The sequence below is a fragment of the Budorcas taxicolor genome, chromosome 17 (genome assembly GCF_023091745.1).
Source record: "Budorcas taxicolor isolate Tak-1 chromosome 17, Takin1.1, whole genome shotgun sequence".
Taxonomy (NCBI): domain Eukaryota; kingdom Metazoa; phylum Chordata; class Mammalia; order Artiodactyla; family Bovidae; genus Budorcas; species Budorcas taxicolor.
In genome coordinates, this window is record NC_068926.1 from 1,740,403 (window position 1) to 1,758,508 (window position 18,106).

At 37.1% G+C, this 18,106-nt stretch overlaps 1 pseudogene; it reads left to right on the forward strand.

Annotated features, from left to right (window-relative positions):
• The first annotated feature begins 1,528 nt into the window (after positions 1-1,528).
• Positions 1,529-1,670, forward strand: LOC128062663 (uncharacterized; annotated as a pseudogene).
• Positions 1,671-18,106: the final 16,436 nt, after the last annotated feature.

Below are 18,106 nucleotides of genomic sequence, written 5' to 3' on the forward strand. Positions count from 1 at the left end.
TAACTGATAGGCAGCTCATTCTTCTTCAAAATCATCTGAGCTATTCTTTGTCTTTTATTCTTCTATATGAATTTTATCACCAATTTTTGAAATTTTGTCTTTATTGCTACTAGGATTTTTATTAAAATTGTGTTAAATTGTAGAACAATTTTAGGGGAAACAAAACCTTCATGTAAATTTTCTACTGGTGTAGGACTATTTTTATATCCTTCAAAATTATTTTATTATATATTTATAATATATTTTATATTTATATTATAATATATTTTATTATTTGTGAAGTAGATGTTTGTATGTATTTCTGTGCATCTTAAGGTTATTTTGTTATTGTCATTGTCGTTTCCTCCACCATCAAAATTTATTTTACTTTTCAGCATCTGAAAAACTTTTTCAATCTGAGTCTTGTGCCTTAATTTAAACTAGATCAATTTTCTTTTACTATTCCTGTTTTTGTTTGTTTGTTTTGTTTTGGTTCTATCTTCCTGAAATTTCTTTAGACAGAGGTTGAACTTACATTCTTTCTCCATCACCCTTAGTTCTTAGAGTTCTTTGTTTATTTTTCACTATGTTTTAGAAGATTTTCTTGAATTTATCTTCAAGATAATTAATCTAGTCTTGAGAGATGACTATTATAAAATTTAATCAATGGATGAACTGAATATTTTATTTCTGTAATCATTTATTTATTTTCCAAGAAGTTGTTCTCCTTTTATAACTGATATTTTTTATTAGCAGACTATTTTTTCTTTTATAGATTAAGTATTATCTTGTAATCCCTGAGGGTACTATTAAGAATATTTAAACATTTTCTCTGTACTCTCTATATTTTTTTCCTTCATGGATGGATATTCTGTTTGTTGATCTTTGCTTTTCCCTTTGATTTTTCTCAGGTATCTGGTATCCCTTATTTGCTGTATTTTGGCATGAAGAATTTGGCTGATTGGGGTAGGTAGAGGGTATGAATTTTCTCAGCTATTTTGAATGTATAACTGGACAAAACATTAGCTCATACAATTATCAAAATAAAAAGGTTCATTCAGTACAGAATCTCATGCACTTCCTTCATGGTTTTAGCTGTTTTGCCTTTTTCCCCTTCTTCAATTGCTGTCAAGACATAGAGTTGGATATTGACTAGACATGCAGAGCTTTGCAACTACCTGAACTTGTATGAAAATTCTACCATGAATTAGCTGTGTGACCCCAAGTTCACTTGATCTCTCTGTTTCTCATTGAAATGGGGAAAGTAGCAGAATCTACCTTGTAAAGTTATGGTGAAGATTAAATGATCCAGTACATAGAACAGGGCCTGGCACATAGTAATGTTTTATTAGTGTTAGGAGTTTTTGGTAATTATATCATTATCTCAATGTTAACATAAATTAGACCCTGATAGTCTTTTTATTGAGGTATAATTGACACACAATATATTTGTTTCAGGTATATAATACAATGATTCAGTGTTTGTATACATCATGAAATAATCTCCATAAATAAGCTCAGTTAACATCATCACTGCACATAGTTGCACATTTCTTTTTTCTTGTGATGAGACCCATTATTCCTGAGAAATTAAATGGATTTTTGGAACTAGGGGTTGGAATAGGAGCTTGCTCTGTCTACTTCATGCATCAACCTGATATTGCAGTACTTCCAGGAATGGTGCACCTCCTTTAGGGGAAAATAACTGTTTTAAAAATAAGACTGAGTATTGACGTTTCTACAGATAAGCTTGGAGAAGGAAATGGCAACCCACCCAGTATTCTTGCCTGGAGAATCCCATGAATAAAGGAGCCTGGTGGGCTACGGTCCATAGGGTTTCAAAGAGTCGGACACGACTGAGTGACTGAGTGTGTGCGTGTGTGCACGTACGCACACACACACACTCCTGAGAAAATTAGTTTCATGTTTTACAGAGCAGCTCTCAGGGATTCACCTGTATGTAAACAGTGCTGATTTGCTTAGTGGGAGAGGAGGAGGGACAACAGAGAGAAAGCTGTTAGAACACCTTTTCAATTATTTACTTTGAAATATCATTGAAATCTCTAGTAGTTTTTCTGTGTAGATTTTGACCCTTATTTCTTTATATTTGTTATTTTTCTGTTCCACCAATTTGCTCTTAACTTTTCAGAAATTTTTCAAGTTTTCCAATTTATTTTACCCTTTCTCATTTCTTAATTGGAGAAGGAGATGGCAACCCATTCCAATACTTTTGCCTGGAAAATCCCATGGACAGAGGAGCCTGGTAGGCTACAGTTCATGCGGTTGCAAAGAGTTGGACATGACTGAGCCATCTCACTTTCACTTTTTCTTTTTCATTTCTTAATGAAGGTGTAGAGTTATCCTTTATGAAATGTTTTTATGTCATCTCAGGAATTATCTTGCAGGAAGGGAGTGAGAAAAGTGTTTGTTCCATAACATTAACCCAAATGCTGTTCTTTGGATTTTGCAAGAAAAATTGTGTGACCTTGGCTAGAGCATGTTTAATGAATCGATGGAAGGGATGCAGATTTTAGAAGGTTCAAAGGTGATTAGTGGATGCAGAAGTCACAGGGCAAGTATAGATGATTGCCTACACAGTGGTAACATTTCAAAATTAGATTATCATTTGCTGTTTGACATGTGGCATGCATACCTGTACAATAGATGCAACAGAAATATTACACAATATTTCAGAGGAGTTGATAACATAAAGGGCAGCATGTGCTTCTTAATGCTGGAAGTATAGATCTTGAGCACAGAGTATAGATCTCAAGAGGCCAGAGGCTCTTGTTCCAACAGCTGTACAAGCACAGGTTTATTAAATCACTTTGAGTCAATTAGTTTAGTTTTTCCAGAGTATTATTTCCTGTCCCCTACCCATCTCATAATTGCTCTGTGAGGATTCGTAAGCAAAGCACTTAAGGCTTTTTAGCTTATATGTGTATGCCTGTATACACATATGAGCTAAAAGGCTATACATTGATAGGCCTCTAATTGCTCAGTTACCCTTTGAGAACACATTCTCTAAGTCAGGGTTTCTGAGACATCCATGGCCCACCTACATTAAAATTACTTTATTTCATTATTTAAAAGATTCTTAGTAGCAGCCCAAGCCTGCTGAACCAGAATTTCTTTTTTTAAAAATTTTATTCATTTATTTTAAAAAAAAATTTATTTTTACTTTATTTTACTTTACAATATTGTGTTGGTTTTGCCATACATTGACATGAATCTGCCATGAGAGGGTGGGATGAACCAGAATTTTTATGGATGAGCCTGATAATCAGCATTGTTCCAGTCCTTTTATGAGTCTTTCCCAGGCCAAAGTTAGCAACTAAAGATATGGTTAATGTAAAATAAGTTACAGCTATTTTTATGTGAAAAGACAACCACAGTTTAAAATATTTATAATTTTTAAATCAGCATCATCTTAATTGATGATTTATAATTTTTAAATCAACATCATCTTAATTGATGTTCTTAAGTGATAGTAAACTTTTAAGGAAAAAATTGAATTGATCTGAAGCATGCATTTTGGATGAAAATAAAAAATCTGCAAGACTGTCATACTTTCCTCTCATCATCATTTTGGACTGTATTGCTACTACCTCAAATACAGTTTCTGAGGTAAAATTGGATAGTTATAGGAGTCATACATGAGTCCTCTTTTCCCTTTGGATCCACTCTGCAGGAGGTCGGGTAAGAAGGAAGTGAAGTCTCCAGGTCCTTCCATCTGTCACTGTAGACAAATGATAGGAAAGAGGGAAACTACTCCAGCCAAACAAAACTTGTAAAAGAGGCCCAGCCTTAGAAATCTCTGTGGTGATGGCCAACTGTTCTTATTCATTGTAAGAAGCCTGGAGACTGGGACTCTGCAGACACGCAGAGGAAATCCTGTTTACTGTCCTGGGGTCATTCCCTGGAGCCAGGTCTCTAAGAGCTTTCCACTGCAGTCTACACCCAGAGTCGACTTGGGTACTTGCTTCCCTGAGTGGTGGTCAGAGCCACAGAAGTCCCTCTGCCTGGCTGGCTCCCTCACTGGCTGCCAGGAGGCTCTACATACTAGGAAGCAGTAAATTGAGTGTCCATATCCTTTGCTAAATATTTTCTCTGTCATATTCATTATAATTTTGGTTCTAACACAATTGATTCCATGATAGCAAACAACTGCAAAAAGCTCTCTCTCTCTCTCTCTCTCTCTCTCTTTTTTTTTTTTTACTGAAAAGGAAGTTTCTTTGAAATAATTATATTTAATTTATTGTGTTTATACCTTTTGAAATCCCTCATAGGAACAGTTTTACTTAATTTTCCTTTCTGTTTCTGTAATCAAGAGGATTAATACCATCTTGAAAGAAAAACCTTAGTCTAGCCTTGTCTCTTTAGCTCTCTGTCAAAATCTTTTCAAATATGCTAATGAGGCCATTGGTATTTTTTAAATCACTATTTAATTCTGAACCAAAGCTAACTCACCATATATGAAACTACTGGAGCTGCTGGAAGCATCAGTGAGCCAGTGTACAAACAAAAGTTAAGTGTAATTCTTAGCTATCTGGGAGCATCTACATTTAGCCTTTTCCTGAGAACACATCATTGGAACCTCTAAATAGTTAAATATTTATTAAGTGTCAACTCTGATTTTAATATTTAGGACTACTCTTATCTAATCAGAGACTTTATTTCAACATTTTCCCCAGGAATTATTCAGAAGTACTAATGAAGAAAGCAGATATTTTCATTCAAAGTAAAGCGGAGAGTTGAAGAGACTTAATATTTCAAAAGAACTTCCCCAGTGGCTCAGTGGGTAAAGAATCCACCCGCAATGCACGAGACACAGGAGACTCGAAGTGGATCCTTAGCTTAGGAAGATCCGCTGGAGGAAGAAATGGGGACCCACTCCAATGTTCTTGCCTGGAAAATCCCATGGACAGAGGAGCCTGGTGTTCTACAGTTCAAAGGGTCACAAAGAGTTGGATGACTGAAAGATTAAGCACCCACAATAATTCAAAAAGAGTTGGTTATTTCAATGCTGAGTATTAGCTTGTAACAATTAGCAAAATTTAATATCTGAATAAATCAATCACATCTTTATTCTCATTTTCAGTAAAGGCAATAGACCTTAATGAGTATAAATAGATTAATTTTTTTTCCCCAGCCTTCACTCCTCTCCAAACATTCATTAATGGTCTAGGTTTTATCTTTTTTCAGATAATGGACAACTAATAGGGGGAAAAGGTACAAAATCAAATTATCAGGATGCTTGCTGAATCATAAAAATTTTTCATCTATTTTTGTGACAAATTGCATTATGTATTCAATAATAATACTATTAGCATTTTAATTCTATATGTTAAAGAATCTGCCTGCCAATGCAGGAGACACAGGAGATGTGGGTTCAATCCCTGGGTTGGAAATATTCCCTGGAGGAGGAAATGGAACTCACTCCAGTATTCTTGCCTAGAAAATTCCACGGGAAGAGGATTCTGGTGGGCTACATTCCATACTGCTGCTGCTAAGTCACTTCAGTCGTGTCTGACTCTGTGCAACCCCATAGATGGCAGCCCACCAGACTCCTCCATCCCTGGGTTTCTCCAGGCAAGAATACTGGAGTGGGTTGCCATTTCCTTCTCCAACGCATTAAAGTGAAAAGTGAAAGTGAAGTCGCTCAGTCGTGTCCGACTCCTAGCGACCCCGTGGACTGCAGCCTACCAGGCTCCTCCATCCATGGGATTTTCCAGGCAAGAGTACTGGAATGGGGTGCCATTGCCTTCTCCGGCTACAGTCCATGGGGTCACACAAAATTGGACACGACTGAGCACACACAAATGAAATGTGAGCTCCTTCAGTGCACAAACCAAATTATATTTCTTCACTCTCTTCATACAGACTTGCTTTTTGCCCAACCTGGGGAGAAGGAGAACTCATGTCCAGAGACCAACTCCAAAGATTCTGCTCGGCCATGACAGTTTTTAAAGGGAAAAAAGGAAGTGGAGGGAAGAATCTCAGTGAATCATTGAGGCAGGAGGTAAGGTTCTGCATATTTCTCCATCACTGACTTGTTCTTCAGATATTATCTTGCCTACATGACCTGTCTGCAGGATTGCTAAGGGGGCTGTTGGAAGAGAAAGCTAGTCATTTTTTAAACAGTTTAATTCTGCATTCTTCTTCTCATATGGAAAAAGAATGAACAGGTTAGACAATGGTGTGCATTTAGAGAGCATGTCAGGAATTAATTTCAGTTACTTTGTGATCTCATTGTTACAATTAGGTCCTTTTAAATTTAGAGGGGAGCAGAAATCGGGCAAAAGAGCTGCTTTTATAGGTGCTGCAGAAGAGGGTGGATGGAGCCCTTGAGGAACAAGAATTTGAAAGTGAGTTTTCTTCTCAACACAAAGTTCATGGTTAGTTCCTGGAGATTAAAGGAGCCTTAACTTTGAATGACTTGGCATGCTAAATTAGAAAAAGTAGAGGATTAATATCAATAAATCTAAAAATCTACAGAACCCATCTGGGGGTTGGGAGCCAAGATCCTTGAGAGAAACGATGCACAGATAACAGGTGTTTCCTTGAATAACAAAATATTTTTATATTAGGAAAATTTTTCATGAAAGTCTAGAGTTTTAACTTCTCTTAGACTACAATAGATTGGTCAACCATCGATAGAAAACTCTTTGGAGCTGGTATGAGGTTACTTTCTTGTTTCAACCTCCGTTCTCCAGTCTAATATACTAACCTGTAGTGTTTTATTTTCTTTAGATACTTAGGTTTGTAACCCCTCCCCTACCATAGACACTTAAAATTTAAAGTTAACCAGAACAAGTTGGGTATTCTTGGCATTTAACAACATTTGCAAAGAGTTTTTGGTGAATTAAACTTGTTCTTTGTTGGTACATGCACCAGGAACCTCAGGCCTATCTTGAGACCCCAACCAACACTCACCCCCAACAGAAATTCAAATATCACTCAGGAGCATCCGGTAAATAATCACCCTGACAATGAGTCCCAACATTGTGTGAAAATATTGGGGTTCAACTTCTAATCATTTGTAGCTTCAAAGATATGATCCATAGTGTCAATGATATCATGAGGGTTATTGGTGAAGTGTGATGAGGTGGAGATGATATGTCTTTTACTGCCCTGATCCACAGCAAGACTGTTGACTTTATATCCCATATTCAAGTAATTTTTTAAAAATCAGAAAAATCATTTTATGCATTATTTTAATCGTGGATTTAACATTTTAACAGAGTTTTTGAGTGATACTAAAGATTCACAAAATATAGTTACTTATAATTATGTGGAGGCTAGTCTTTGAAGACTGATAGGAGCCATAAAGGCCATATACACTCATATCACTATGTAGTATTGTCCCATTTTTTTTTTTTTTATGAATGTGCTTTATGGTATATATCTTCACAACCAAGATAATCACGATGGTATGATCACTCATCTAGAGCCAGACATCCCGGAATGTGAAGTCAAGTGGGCCTTGGAAAGCATCACTACAAACAAAGCTAGTGGAGGTGATGGAATTCCAGTTGAGCTCTTTCAAATCCTGAAAGATGATGCTGTCAAAGTGCTGCACTCAATATGTCAGCAAATTTGGAAAACTCATCAGTGGCCACAGGATTGGAAAAGTCAGTTTTCATTCCAATCTCAAAGAAAGGCAATGCCAAAGAATGCTCAAACTACCACATAATTGCACTCATCTCACACGCTAGTAGAGTAATGCTCAAAATTCTCCAAGCCAGGTTTCAGCAATATGTGAACCGTGAACTTTCAAATGTTCCAGCTAGTTTTAGAAAAGGCAGAGGAACCAGAGATCAAATTGCCAACATCTGCTGGATCAATGAAAAAGCAAGAGAGTTCCAGAAAAAATATCTATTTCTGCTTTATTGACAATGCCACAGCCTTTGACTGTGTGGATCACAGTAAACTGTGGAAAATTCTGAAAGACATGGGAATACCAGACGACCTGACCTGCCTCTTGAGAAACCTATATGCAGGTCAGGAAGCAACAGTTAGAACTGGACATGGAACAACAGACTGGTTCCAAATAGGAAAAGGAGTACATCAAGGCTGTATATTGTCACCCTGCCTATTTACCTTCTATGAAGAGTACATCATGAGAAACGCTGGACTGGAAGAAGCACAAGCTGGAATCAAGATTGCCAGGAGAAATATCAATAACCTCAGATATGCAGATGACACCACCCTTATGGCAGAAAGTGAAGAGGAACTAAAAAGCCTCTTGATGAAAGTGAAAGAGGAGAGTGAAAAGTTGGCTTAAAGCTCAGCATTCAGAAAGCGAAGATCATGGCATCTGGTCCCCTCAGTTCATGGGAAATGGATGGGGAAACAGTGGAAACAGTGTCAGACTTTATTTTTTTGGGCTCCAAAATCACTGCAGATGGTGACTGCAGCCATGAAATTAAAAGACACTCCTTGGAAGGAAAGTTATGACCAACCTAGATAGCATTTTCAAAAGCAGAGACAATACTTTGCCGACAAAGGTCCGTCTAGTCAAGGCTATGGTTTTTCCAGTGGCCATGTATGGATGTGAGAGTTGGACTGTGAAGAAAGCTGAGTGCTGAAGAATTGATGCTTTTGAACTGTGGTGTTGGAGAAGACTCTTGAGAGTCCCTTGGACTGTGAGGAGATCCAACCAGTCCCTTCTAAAGGAGATCAGCCCTGGGTGTTCTTTGGAAGGAGTGATGCTAAAGCTGAAGCTCCATTACTTTGGCCACCACATGTGAAGAGTTAACTCATTGGAAAAGACCCTGATGCTGGGAGGGATTGGGGGCAGGAGGAGAAGGGGATGACAGAGGATGAGATGCCTGGATGGCATCACCGACTCGATGCACATGAGTTTGAGTGAACTCCGGGAGTTGGTGATGGCCAGGAGGCCTGGCGTGCTGCAGTTCATGGGGTTGCAAAGAGTCAGACACAACTGAGCAACTGAACTGAACTGATTGTATAATAGTATAGTTGTCTCAAAATAGGAAAAAGTCATGGACTGACTCTAATAATGACTAACAATTTAAATAGGTTTTCAGTTTACCTCAGGTGTAGATTTTAAATATTTTTCCAGATTTGGGCACTATTTCCAGTAATAAATCATAAACCATGTTGGCAGAAACTTTCTCTAGACTTTCTTCAATTTTGGCTATTACTAGTATATTTATTTCCCTCCTGCACAGGCTTGTTTCTCTAAGGTTAGTACAATTTTTATGCAGAGTCATGATAACTCAGTGATATGTATAAACTAAGAAGCTGGCTTATCTTCCAAATGCTAAGAAAAGTGCTTCATGCCAAACTTGTTAATAATTGTTTCAGAGGATAACTCATTTTATTTTTTCATTAAGGTACACTGCCAAAGTTTAAATATCAGTAACTTTAGAATCAGGAATCATGACTTTGAGTCTCAAAGCATAAGATCTAAAATTAATAATAAGCTACATGTTTATTGGTGGGTGGAAGATCTATTGATAAAGAGAAGAAAAAACTAATGTTCAACACACAGACCCACTTTTCCATTAGCAAAAGGGTTATTATATAAACTTATTTTCACTGTGTAGATATTTGGATGGCAATTATTTGAGGGGAAAAAGTAAAGTAGGTCAAACAAAGCAGAAGAGACCGAACAAGCATCAGAGCAGAAATACCTCAAAGGTCTTGTAAACAACTGATTCTAAGAAGTCCCTGACTAACTTGAACTGCAAGGAGATTGAACCAGTCCATCCTAAAGGAGATCAGTCCTGGGTGTTCATTGGAAGGACTGATGTTGAAGCTGAAACTCCAATACTTTGGCCACCTGATGCGAAGAGCTGACTCATTTGAAAAGACCCTGATGCTGGGAAAAGTTAAGGGCAGGAGGAGAAGGGGATGACAGAGGATGAGATGGTTGTATGGCATCACCAACTCAGTGGATAGGGGTTTAGGTAAACTCTGGGAGTTGGTGATGGACAAGGAGGCCTGGTGTGCTGCAGTTCACGGGGCCACAAGAGTCGGACATGACTGAGAGGCTGAACTGACTGAAACAACTGATTCTAAGAAGTCACTGACTAACAAGATAAGCAAGGCCAGAAGGCCTAAGTCCTTGAGGAGCAGTATCCAACATGGGGCCCTGGGAACGGGCACTTCAAGGGCAAGTGACAGAATCAAAGCATCTCCAAACAGTATTGAAAGTGGGACAAATGATTTGCAATGGTTCATTTTCCCAGCCCCACTCTCTCAAAAGCGCTGGTTGATCAGTTGTGTCTGATTCTTTGCAACCCTGTGGGCAGACTGGACTCTGTTCATGGCATTCTCTAAACAAGAATACTGGAGTGAGTTGACATTTCTTTCTCCATGGGATCTTCTCTCTCAGGTTAGTGTCAGTTCTGATTTGGCAGCAAGACTACAGGTGAAGCTAAGGAAAACCAACTGAGCAGTAATGGGAGAAAATCATATTCTTGGAGGCATTTTTCTAAAAATTCAAAGGAGGAAATACACACTTAGTGTCATTTGTAATTCCTCCCTTAAGTCATGCTTATTTCCAGTCTAGGAAGTAACTTATTTCTGTACTTTGTGATCAATAGCCAAGAATCTTATAAAGAAAATAATCAGAGATCAAATGGAGAATGGAAAAATGTTGTGGGGCCAGAAAACCTTAATCATGCCCACTAAACCATTCCCAGTGTTCCACCCCATTCCCAAAGTGTAAGCTTCCATGATCCCAGATCCCATGGGACTGTGGCTCCACATGAAAGCATGTCTTTGGGAAGAATGAATTTCCTTTCTTTCACACAACTCTGGTTATAATCGTATCATTTCTCTTGCTCTCCTCATTCCCTTTAGATTTTTAGCTTTTTCTGCTATCTCGATCAAACACAAATTAAGCTTAGCATCTTCATTTTTAAAGGATCATCATTGATCCTTCACAAGAATATTACTAAGAATGATGCTGCTCTCCTCCATTCACTCAATTCTGACCTGTCATCTCATATTCCCCTGAGATACTAGTAGAAATTGAATGTGCTGTTTTTTAACACTGTGTCTAATCCAAATATAGAGCTAATTCCAAAGATTATCTCTTATGTGTTAATTACTGTTGTATAGCAAAGTGATTCAGCTAAATATACACATATGTTCTTTTTCATATTCTTTTCAATTATGGTTTACCACAGGTTATTGAACATAGCTCCCTGTGCTATCCAGTAGGAACTTGTTCTTTATCCATTCTATATATATCAGTTTGCATCTGCTAATCCAAAATGCCGAATCCAACCCTGTCCAACCTCACTTCCCCTTGGCAACCACCCGTCTATTGTCTATGTCCATGATACTGTTTCTGTTTCATATATAGATATATTTTAGTTATCTTTTAGATTCCACATATGAGATATCATATGGCATTTGTCTTTTTCTGATTTCCTTCACTTAGTATGAGACTTTCTAGTTGCATCCATGTTACTGTAAATGGTATTAATTTGTTCTTTTCTATGACTGAGTAGTATTCCATTTTATATATGGTTTTGATATCATATTCATGTGCAGGTGATTTCCTACCTTTATTTATGTTTGCCTTTACTGGTGAGCTTCTCCATTGATAATTTTCTTGTTTCTAGTAGTGGCAATTTTTTACTGCTTAGAGAAATTTCTTTGTCAAATCTGGTCTGACGGTGCTGAGCTTTCTTAGCTTTTACTTGTCTGTAAAGCTTTTGATTTCTCTATCAAATATGAATAAGAGTCTCACTGAGTAGAGTATTCTTGATTGTAGGTTGCTCCCTTTCATCACTTTAAATATACCCTGCCCTCTGACTTGCAAAGTTTCTACTGAGAAATCAGCTTATAGTCTAATGGCAGTTCCCTTACATATTTGTTGCTTTTGCTTTGCTGTTTTTAACATTTTTTGTCTTTAATTTTTGTCAATTTGATTACTATATGCCTTTTGTGTTCTTCCTTGGGTTTATCCTGCCTAGGACTCTGTGCTTCCTGGTCTTAAGAGACTATTTCCTTTGCCATGTTAGAAAGTTTTCAGCTATCATCTCTTCAAATAGAATTTTTTAGGTTCTTTCTCTCTCTCTTTCTCTCTTTCTTCTGGGACACCTATACTGTGAATGGTGGTGCATTTAATGTTTTCTCAGATACCTCTTAGATTGTCTTCTTTCATTTTTATTCTTTTTTCTTTATTTTGTTCCATGGCAGTGATTTCCACCATTCTGTCTTTCAGGTCACTTTTCTGTTCTCCCTGTTCCTCTGTTACTGATTCCTTCTAGTGTATTTTTCATTTTAATTATTGCATTGTTCATCTCTCTTTATTTGTTCATTAGTTCTTCTAGGGCTTTGTTAAACATTTCTCGTATCTTCTCAATTTATGCTTTCATTCTTTTTTTCCAAGATATTAAGTCATTTCACTGTCATTGTTTTGAATTCTTTCTGATAGATTGCCAATCTCCACTTCATTTAGTTGTTCTTCTGGAGTTTTATGTTGTTCCTTCATCTGGGACATATTCCTCTGCCATCTCACGTTGTCTAACTTACCGTGATTTCAGGGCTGTTCCATATGCTGCAAGATTCTAGTTCTGGCTTCTGATTTCTTCCCTCGAGTGGGTGAGGCTGTCTAAGAGGCTTGTATATGCTTCTTGAAGTCAAGGAGTGGCTCCTGTCTGCTACTATGTATAGCTGATTCTTTTCCCTCTGGTGGACAGGACCATGCTCAGGAACACTTTAAGCAGCCCGTCTGCTGATGAGTTGGTCTGTGTTCCCACTGTTTTGGCTATTTGGCCTGAGGTATCCCAGCTTCGAAGCCTACAGGTTTTTGGTTGGGGTTGTCTCAATGGGAAATAGTATCCTCCATGAAGGCTCATACCAATCATCTGAGGTGCCACTGCAAATGTCCTTGTCTCGGAAGTGAGGCATAGCCACTCCTTGCCTCTGCAGGAGATCCTCTAATACTAGCAGGTAGATTCTGGTCCAGTCTCTTATTAGCTCACCACTTTTTTCTCTGGGTCTTAGTGTGCATTAGATCTTGTGTAAACTCTCCAAGAGTGGAGTGTTTTTTGGTTTCCCACAGTCTTGTGGAATTCCTGTGACAAACCCCTCTGGTTTTCAAAGAAATGTTCCTAGGGTCTTCTCTTCCAGTTGCCAGGCCCTTAAGCTGGGGTGCCTGATGTGGGGCTTATGATTTTCACATCTGTGGGAGAACTATAATATAATTGTTTTTCAGTTTGTGGTTCACCCTCCTGGTAGGTATGTGACTGGATTTTGTCAAAATTGCATCCCTCCTATCACCTCATTGTTGTTTCATCTTTGTCTTTGGGTGTAGGGTAGCTTTTTGGTAGTTTCCAGTGGGATTTTTTTTTTTGGGGGGGGGGGGGTTGATTGTTGTTCAGTCGTTAATTGTGACTTTGTTGTTTTTGAAAGAAGAGGTGAGCTTATGTCCATCTACTCTGCCATCTTTCCAGCAAGTCCTTTGCATTCTCTTTCTGATATTTCATTATTGATATAAAGCAATGCAATCAGTTTCTGTATGTTGATCTTGTATCCTGCTATTTTACTGAATATCAGTTCCATTAGTTTTTGTGTGGAGTCTTTAGGGTTTTCTATACATAGTATCATATCATCTTCGTGTAATGACAACTTTATCTATTCCCTTCCAATTTGGATAATTTTTATTTATTTTTTTTTTTGTCTGACTGCTATAAGTAGGATTTCCAACACTATGTTGAAGAGAAATGGTGAGAATGGGCATCCTTGTCTTGTTCCAGATTTTAGCAGGAAAAATTTTTTTTCTCCATTCAGTATTATATTGCAATGCATTTACCATAATTAGCTTTCGCTATTTTGAGATCTATGCCCTGTATATCACTTTGGTAAGAGTTATTATTATGAATGGATGCTGAATTTTTCAAATGCATTTTCTGCATCTATTGAGATGTCTTTTCTTTTGTTTATGTGGTGTAACATTTTGATTGGTTTGTGTATGCTGTACTGTTTTTGTGAACTCGGAATGAATCCCACTTTGTCATGGTGTATGATCTTTTTCATGTGCTGTTAGATTTAGTTTATTAATATTTGGCTGAGAATTTTTGCATCTGTATTCATATTGGCCTGCAGTTTTCTTTTTTAGTGTTGTCTTTTGTCTAGTTTTGGTATCTGGATCATGGTGGCTTCACAGAATGTCCTTGGGAGTGTTTCTTCCTCTTCAGTTTTTTGGAAGAGCTCTTTTTTTTTCTTCTTGATTCAGTTTTGGTGAACTCTATGTTTCTGTCCATTTCTTCTAGGCTGTCAAATATGTTGGTATATATTTGTTCATAGAATTTCCTTATAGCCTTTGTATGTCTGTAGTGTCAATTGTTATGTCTCCTTTTTCATTTCTTATTTTGTTTATTTGTGTTCTTTTTGGTGAGCCTGGTCAGGGGGTTGTCAAATTTGTTTATTCTATAAGTGAAGTAGCTCTTGATTTTATCGAGTTTTTCTGCTATTTCTTAAAACTCTATTTTCTCTCTGATCTTTGTTATTTCCTTCCTTCCTCTGACTTTAGGTTTTGTTTGTTCTGCTTTTTCTATTTCATTTTAAAAGGCAGATAAGAATTTTTATTTGAGATTTATTTTCTTTTGTTTCTTGAGGAAGGCCCATGTTACTAAAACTTCCTGCTAATAATTGGTTTTGCTACATCTCTTTTTTTTTTTAATTCTGCTTTCATTGTCATTTGTCCCAACTTATTTTTAATTTCTTCTTTGATTTCATTGTTTACCATTGGTTTTTCAGTAGCATGTTGTTTAGTCTCCATGTAATCTTTTTCCCCCCTTATTTCTTTTTCTGTGGCTAATTTCTAGTTTCATGCCTCATTAGTCTGAAAAAATGCTTGAGATAATATCTATACTCTTCAATTTGTTGAGACTTGTTTTGTGTCCTAGTATGTAATTAATCCTGGACAATGCTGCATGTATACTTGAAAAGATAATGTATTTTTTTTTTGGGGGGGGGGGGATGTAATATCCTTAAAATATAAATAAAATTTAATTCTTCTTTTGCATCATTTAGCATCTCTGTTGCTTTGTTGATTCTTTGGAAGATCTACCCATTGATGTTAGTGGGATATTAAACTTTCCTATTATTGTTTCCTGCCAATATCACCCTTCATGTCTGTTAGTATTTGTTATATATATTTGGGTGCTCCTATGTTAGGTGCATACATGTTGACAAGTGTAAAATCTTATACTGATCTTTGCAACAGTATATAGTGTCCTTCACCTTTACTTATGGCCTTTGTTTTAAAGTATGCTTTCTAATATAAGCATTGCAGCATCCACTTTCTTGTCACTTTTGCTTGCATAGAGTATATTTTTCCATTCCTTCATTTTCAATCCTTTTCCCCGAAGTGGTTCTCTTTCAGGCAGGATAAGTTAGGTTCCTGTTTTTATTTTGTTTTTTAATCTAATTTTCCACCCTATGTCTTTTGATTGGAGTATTTCATTCAACAATATTTAAGATAATTATTGATGAAGATGTACTTACCATTGTGTTAAACCTTGGTTTCCTATTCGATTTTTTATTTCTTTTCTTTTTCTTATTTTCCTTTTGTGGCTTGATGAACGTTTTTTTGTATATACTTATATTCTCTTCTTTTGGATTTATAAATAAATTCCATTTTTTAATTTGTAGGGACCTTGTTTTTTGAGTACATTAAAGCCTTCTTATATTTACTATCATTTAAACTGTTAGTCTTATAGGCTCAAACAGATTCTAAGGGAAAATTTACATATTTTCTTACTTTCCTACCCCACATTTTATTATTTTTATGTCCAGTTTTACATCTTCATCTTCATCCTATTGGTCTTAATTATGGTCATTATTGAATTCAAAATTTATTTTTTTAATCTGTGTACTATGTGATTTATTTTCCAAATGTAATTTTTTCTCTTCTATGGATTCCTTCTTCTTTTCTATTTAGAGAAGAGTTTTCAATCATTTTTGTGGTTGTTGTAGTTCACTTGCTAGGTCATGTATGACTGCCACCTCATGGACTGCAGCACCAAGGTTCCTTGTCTTTCACTATCTCTCAGAGTTTGGCCAAACTCATTACATTGAGTTGATGATACCATCCAACCATCTTATCCTCTGTTGCTTCCTTCCCCTCTTGCATTCAATCTTTTCCAGCATCAAGGTCTTTTCCAATGAGTTGGCTCTTGCATCACATGGCCAAAGTACTGGAATTTCAGCTTCTGCATCAGTCCTTTCAATGAATATTCAAGGTTGATTTCTTTGATAATTGACTGATTTGATCTCCTGGCTGCCCAAAGGACTGTCAAGACTCTTGTCTGAAACACAATTCAAAAGCAATTTTTTGGTGGTCAGCTGTCTTTATCATCCAACTCTCACATACATATATGACTACTAGAAAAACCACAGCTTTGACTATACAGGCATTTATTGGCAAAGTGATATCTCTGCTTTCAATACTCTGTCTAGGTTTGTCATTGCTTTCCTTCCAAGGAGCAAGTATCTCTTAATTTCATGGCTACAGTGACCATCTGCAGTGATTTTGGAGCATAAGAAAATAAAACCTGCCACTGTTTCCACTTTTCCCTCATCTTTTTGACATGAAGTAATGGGCTCAGATGTCATGATTTTAGTTTGCTGACTCTTGACTTTTAAATCAGCTTCTTAACTCTCCTCTTCCACCTGTTTTAAAAAGCTCTTTAGTTCCTCTTTACTTTCTGCCATTAGAGTGGTATCATCTGGTTATCTGAGGTTGTTGATATTCTTGCCATGAATCTAGATTCCAGTTTGTGATTTATCCAGCCCAGCATTTCACATTAAATATTCTGTATATAAATTAAATAAGCAGAGTACAATATACAGCCTTGATGTACTTTTTTTACATTTTTGAGCCAGTACATTGTTCCAGAGATCAACTTGTGAACATGTATTGGATCATAGAAAAAAAAGAGAGCTTCAGAAAAACATCTATGTCTGCTTTATTGACTATGCCAAAGCCTTTGACTGTGTGGATCACAAGAAACTGAGAAAACTCTTAAAGAGATGGGAATACCAGACCACTTTACCTGCCTCCTGAGAAATCTGTAAACAACAGTTAGAACGAACATGGAACAATGGACTGGTACCAAGTTGGGAAAGGAGTATGTCAAGGCTGTCTATTGTCACCCTGATTATCTAACTTATATGCAGAGTACATCATGAGAAATGCTGGCCTGGAAGAAGCACAAGCTAGAATCAAGATTGCCAGGAGAAATATCAATAACCTCAGATATGCAGATGACACCACCTTAATGGAAGAAAGCAAAGAAGAACTAAAGAGCCTCTTGATAAAAGTGAAGGAAGGGAATGAAATACCTGGCTTAAAACTCAGTATTCGAAAAATGAAGATCATGGCATCCGATCCCATCACTTCAGGGCAAATAGATGGGGAACAATGGAAACAGTGACAAACTTTATTTTCTTGGCCTCCAAAATCACTGAAAATGGTGAGTGCAGCCATGAAATTAAAAGATGCTTGCTCCTTGGAAGAAAAACCATGGCAAACCTAGATAGCTTATTAAAAAGCAGAGACATTACTTTGCTGACAAAGGTCCATCTAATCAATGCTATGTTTTTTTCCAGTAGTCATGTATGGATGTGAGAGTTGGACCATAAAGAAAGCTGAGAGCCAATGAATTGTGGTGCTACAGAAGACTCTTGGGAGTCCCTTGGACTGCAAAGAAATCAGATCATTCAATCCTAAAGGAAATAAGTGCTGAATATTCATTGGAAGGACTAATGCTGAAGCTGAAGTTCCAATACTTTGGCCACCTGATGTGAAAAACTAAATCCTTGGAAAAAACTCTGATGTTGGGAAAGATTGAAGGGAGGAGGAGAAGGGGCTGACAGAGGGTGAGATGGTTGGATGGCATCACCAACTCCCTGAACATGAGTTTGAGCAGACTCTAGATGTTGGTGATGGACAGGGAAGCCTGGCGTGCTGTAGTCCATGGGGTAAAAAAGAGTCAGACACGACTGAGAGACTGAACTGAAATTAATTGATTGTTCCATTTCTGGTTCTACCTCTTGCTTCTTGTCCTGCATACAGGTTTCTCAGGAGACAGTTAAGGTGTTCCGGTATTCCTGTCTCTTTAAGAATTTC